Source organism: Dipteris shenzhenensis, chromosome 25 (genome assembly GCF_047967505.1).
Source record: "Dipteris shenzhenensis isolate YYH24624 ecotype China chromosome 25, Dip_SZ_1.0, whole genome shotgun sequence".
NCBI classification, from domain to species: domain Eukaryota; kingdom Viridiplantae; phylum Streptophyta; class Polypodiopsida; order Gleicheniales; family Dipteridaceae; genus Dipteris; species Dipteris shenzhenensis.
In genome coordinates this window covers 20103579-20109439 of record NC_141620.1, presented here as the reverse complement: position 1 = coordinate 20109439, position 5861 = coordinate 20103579, and the positions used below count along the sequence as shown (strand labels likewise).

Below are 5861 nucleotides of genomic sequence, written 5' to 3'. Positions count from 1 at the left end.
AAATTGTATTGTTGGTTGGATTGCAATGGATGAATTCATAAGTGATATTTTAACTTTCAAGAGTTGTATTTCAAATTTTGGGGATTCATGTTCCATTGAAATATATTCCGTTCTTAGGGAATTAGATTGGATGAAGATGCATTTCAATTTTTGGGATTCATGTTTGAGTGAAACGTCTTTCTTTCTTCTTGAATTTTAGACTAAATGAACATGCAATCATTAAGCCTAGCCTTCAGGATACCCTTATCAATACAAATAACATCTATGAGTGTGATCCAACATTCTTCATGAATAGAAGTCACTCATGGAATTTCTTATGCCACTTGAATAATTTGTTGTCACTGAAGTTCATGATATGGCAATGAAGTCAGTAATGTAATTTATCAAGCCATGATACTAATTCAATCAATGAAGTTAATGAATTTGGTAGGAAGTACAATTAATAGCAAGATTTTGAGAATAATAAAAAGACTTAAAGACTTACATTTATGTGCTTGTCCATAGCTTGGGTCGCTTCTAGTAGCTCAGCTTTTTGCTTGCCTCACTTTTGGTGGCTCAGCTTTCTAACTACCTCATTGCAGACTACTTTTTGTAATGTTTGTTCGGGAATGCTGGTGTCCATATAGGTGTTAGTATATCTGTCAATATCTAGAATGCCACAGTTGGTATGGGTGTCAATGTCCAAATACCCACATTGATGCCTATACCAATGCTCATATTGATAGATTTTTCCCTTTGCCAACCATACATTTTATGGACTAATTGCTAGTTGCATGCAAAACATATTCTAAGGCACAAAAAATATCAAGAGATAAGTGTTAAAAATTGAATGGCATGTAGTAGTATTTTCTGTAGTAGTGCATTATCCTAGGCTCTCTTCTTTGCAAACAATGAGACATGATTTCCCAAAGGAGTACTTTGTCCTTGTGGAATCTATATGAATCCCTTAGCTGTTAGATTTGGTTCAATAGCAATTAAAGGGGGATTCCTACGTATTGACTCTATTTAGGTGTCAATTTATGTTTAATTAAGGTCAATCCCCTCAATGATAATGATCTTGTAAAAGTCAACCTCCTTTTCATCCCCCCTCTTGTAAACAATTTTTGAGAAAGTTTGGAGGGTGATAAACATAAGATGGAAACCTATACATTCAGATGAAGAGAGTATGTACTGAACTCTAGGATAAAAAATACCAGAGAAGATTTCAACTCTTTTATGTGGTTAATCTTGCACAAGATTGCTTGGATGAACAAAGAGGAGAGGCAATCAATTAAGGATATGGAAAGGGAAAGGGATGCCCTAGTCATAAAGAAGACACCTTTTATTTTTTTGCTCCATATCCTAATGCCATAAGGGTTTGAAACTAGACAATACAAATGCACTTAGGAGAGCCAATAAATTGGAAGCCCATTCTTTTAGGGATGTAGAGTCAAGCATGAAGTGTGGGTAAAAGTCAGAGCACATGCAATATAATACATATGGGCTTCCAGAAATAATATGTAGTTTAAAAATGTTCTCTTTAATTCCCAGGAGGATTATGTGATCTGGTTTCCTAGGAATGGTAGCTCATTTAGTAGGCTATTTGGAAGGTATCTTTGTTTCTATGAGCTATAATCATGCCTACTAGTCAAACATCTTGCTCTCATATGACACTATAATAGGCACAAAAGTAGTTGGAGTAGGGCATTTTGAATTTCAACCATGTTTGTGATTAGTTACACAAAAAGAGGGAAGATCATGACAAGATCTTTGGCTAGTGTAAGATTTCTCAAGAAAATCTATAGACTAAAGGGTAACAGTCCCTTAAGTTGCTTTCATGTCGAAGATGAAGGACTGTGACTTTTTGTGCTTTGAGGTTTAATTACAAAAGACACTTTTACGCTGGTCACTTTTACACTGGACATAAATATATGCAAACATATTTTACCCCCCCCCTCCCGAAAAAAAGACATTAATTATGCAATTCACTAGCAATATTTCTCTATGCACATGCCTCTCTAAGTAGATATCAATTATAAATAATGAATTACAATGAGATTACAATAGGCACCGCTATGACACATGTGGACCTCTTTGTTCATACTTAAATAAAATTAGGATCAAGTATAGAAAGCTTCTAGATATATACCTTTAAGAAGAAGTGCTTATCAAAGTAAAGGAAGCGATTGATTCTTATTTTTATTACTTTAAAATATATTAATGCTCAATATTTTTAAGAGCATGTAGGTGAAGTAAGTAGATATAATTATGTTGAAGGCACTAAGTTAAAAACATGCTTATAGAAATAGTGATAAGCCTTCCCTCACTCCATGCTACAAAGGAAGTATTATTGAAATCTTTGTAGTTTTGCAAGATTTGATTATTTTAGCTATTGTCTATGTATATATCACCTTTAGTTGGATGACATTAGGTAAAGTGATTAACTAGGTAGACTTTGTAAAATATTCTTTACTAGGATTATGTTACTAAATATTTCTTGTATGCCTAGAGCACATATTCTTGTTTCAAAAGTAATTTTGATTAATATATGAGAAAAGAAATTAATTTTTAAATAAAAAACGATCTTGCATAATGGATAATTTATGAATTAGAAAATTACCTTCTTATCAAAAAACTTTGAAAAATGATATATACTAGTTATAATTCATGGGATACTAGATCAACCAAAACAAGTAGCGGAGTATGTTTATGTGAAAAAGGAGTGGTAGATAACTTATAATTTTCTCATAGTTTTTAAAATATATACTTTATTAGTAGATAAAAAGTATTGTGTGTCTTAGTGAAGAACCATATGTTTCTAGATTCAATGTTTTTAGTATAGACTTCAAATTTCTTAAAGAAATTGTAAATGTGAAAATATTAGATACTACCATACCAAAGGTTATGAGCATATTAATTTATTAAGTTTTATTGTGCACAAAAATTAGCATTGTTAAAAGTAGTTCAAGAAGGAAGTAATTGACATTTTTATTTTTATTTTTTTATAATATAGTAATTTTTAACGTTTTAAGAGCACATAGGTGAGGGAACTAGCTACAATTGTTTGGGTTCAAAATAGGTTTATATAAATCATAATAGGCCTTCCCTCAATCCATGCTAGAAAGGAAACATTGATGAAATCTTTGTAATTTTACAAGATTTCATTTGTTTGACTATTGTTTTTATGAATATTGGCTATTGCCTATGGCTGGATGACATTAAGTAAAGTGATTAATTGGCTAGAACTTGAATATATTATTTTGTAATACATCGACAAGATTGCATTATCTCTATGCCGAGGGCATCAAATCTTTTCTCAAAAGTAAATTTGATCAATCTATGAGAAACTCAATTCATTTTCAAATTGTAAATGATCTTGCATGATAGATAAATTATGTGAATAAAATAAGATCCTATCAGAAAACTCTAAAAAAAGATAGAGAACAACATTCCATGGGATGCTAGATAAACCAAAATAGGTAGTGGACTATTGTTATGTGAGAAATTCTTTGAAGAGGAGTGGTAGAATAAAATTTATTATTTTCTCATAGTTTTCAAAATATGAACTGGATCACATCTAAATTCAACATTTGTAATACAATCTTCACATTTGTTGTAGTAATTGTAAATGTGCAAATATTAAATACTACCTTGTCAAAGATTGTGAACATATTACTTTCTTAAAGTTCATTTTGCATAAAAATTAGCATTAGTTGAAAGTAATCTTATATGTCCATAGATGTAGTATAGAAGGTTGTCCAGACAATCTTTGCTATTAAGTACGAATATAATAGTTCAAAGGATTAACATATGTATTTCATTTTGGAAGTTTTTTTAAAAGTATCTCATCAAACAAAGGAGTATGTAAATTGATTTCCATGCATGAATATTTGTTAAATTTTATAGTCCAACTATCCATCCTAGATGTATGGAAGCCTTTAAAAAATTGATATCCATGCATTAAGACTTGTTACATTTTTTAGTCAAAGTCTCCATCCTAAATTCCATGCAAACGGTATCTCTGGTTTTGATTCAAATGGATCCAAAATAACTTGTAATTAATCTCACTCTTTATAATAGAAACATGTGTGAAATTTCAAATCAAAAAATTGGTACTCATATAAAAACTACAAATGGTATGTCTAATGCCTCACATGATTTGATTTATTAAAGGCATTCTTATTTTGTGTTATTTAAAATTCATGAAAGAATATTTTTTTGACATTATTCATCACGTTTTTTAATTTTATTTATAATTTCACAAAGATAATAACGTATTTTATTTTATTTATAATTTCACAAGAAGAAGAAGGTATAACCTTCTTTAGTGTGCTTGTGAGCTAGCTACTCACAATGCCCACCAACCCTTTGTGAAGGAGCACATAGGCTAGGTGGATTACAAGGCCATAAGGTAATTTAATTGAAACCATGTGATCCATGACTATACTAGGCAAATAGGCAATAGACAAATTGTAGAACAACAATCTTCTGCCAATAATGTTGCATGTAGGGGCACTTTCTGCACACATTATCATGATATAATCCACTGTAAGTGAAGAGTTATGAATCGGAATAAATATTTAAGAAATCAAACCCATATCAATGAATTGAATAAAAATATGTGCACAATAAAGAAAGCCTTCCCACTCTAAAAAGATCATTAGTAACAACTAGCAAATATAGATACTTTTCAAAGAAACATAATTCTTGGTGATTACCTTAATGGACACTACTAAAGATTACATAAATTTTATAAGAAGAAAAATTATGAGATGAAATCACAAGTTACACACTTTTGTGTATACCTTTCAAATTAAAGCTAGTCCATAAGTTGTTGATGCTTCATCTGACACCAATGATTGCTTATGATTTAGTGGACCAGTGCACACCAATAGAAGGCAAGTTTCACTACAACATTCGTTACTATTGGCACAAATAGCACCGATGGCTTTGCATGTAGGAATGGATTCTGTAACAATGCCACAATATGTATCATAATCAATAAGGTTAGTGATGCCAAAAGCTTTTAGGTAATCAAATCATCATACCTGTGAATGTAGCAAGGTCGTTGGTCATTAATGGTTTCTTTGATGCTAAGGGCTGCTCATACTTAAGTGGAAGAGCACACACTAGTAAAAGGCAGCTCTCACTACAACATTCATGGTTGCTTGCACAAATGGCGCCAATGGCTTTGCATGCAAGGGCTGATTCTGTAACAATGACAATTGGGCTCAAGTGAGTAATACTTTTATTGGTAGAAATTATCATAATTCTCTAATGACGTCAAGGACTCATCATGCTTAATTGGAAGAGCACATAGGAAATTTAGGGATCAAATTTTACCATAGCCAATGCTAGCTCATTCTTGTTAATGCAACCTTTGATACCAATGACTCCTCATCCTTAAGAGGGATAGAACACAATAATAAAAGACAATTTTCACTATAGCATTCATGGCTAGCCACACAAATAGCACCGATGAATTTTCATGTCACGGTCAATTCTATTTCAATGCCATGAAGATTCATAATGATCATTAAAACACTATACATAGATGACTATGTCTTCTCACAAAAAAGACACTGATGAGGAATGCTTTTACGGGATAAAATTTTACCTGTTAGTGCTAGTACATTGCTTAATGATGCAATGGTTGATGCCAATGATTGATCATTCTTAAGAGGAAGAGCACACATTAATGACATTCAATTTTCACAACAACATTCATGGCTAGTCGCACAAATAGTACCAATGGATTTGCATGTAGCGGTTGAATATGTATGAAGATAATTAACAATATACATATATACTATCATTGTAAATAGATGGCTATTGCTCCTAGAAACATCACCTATACAAGAAAATTTCATGGGATCTACCTT

General features: G+C 31.7%; 1 long non-coding RNA gene across 1 annotated transcript; it reads right to left on the bottom strand.

Annotated features, from left to right (window-relative positions):
• Nucleotides 1-4791: 4791 nt before the first annotated feature.
• On the bottom strand, nt 4792-5187 carry LOC147885571 (uncharacterized). Its single transcript, XR_015543388.1, has 2 exons — nt 5028-5187; nt 4792-4948 (listed from the first exon to the last, which is right to left on the bottom strand). It is a non-coding gene; the product is annotated as an uncharacterized LOC147885571 (long non-coding RNA).
• Nucleotides 5188-5861: the final 674 nt, after the last annotated feature.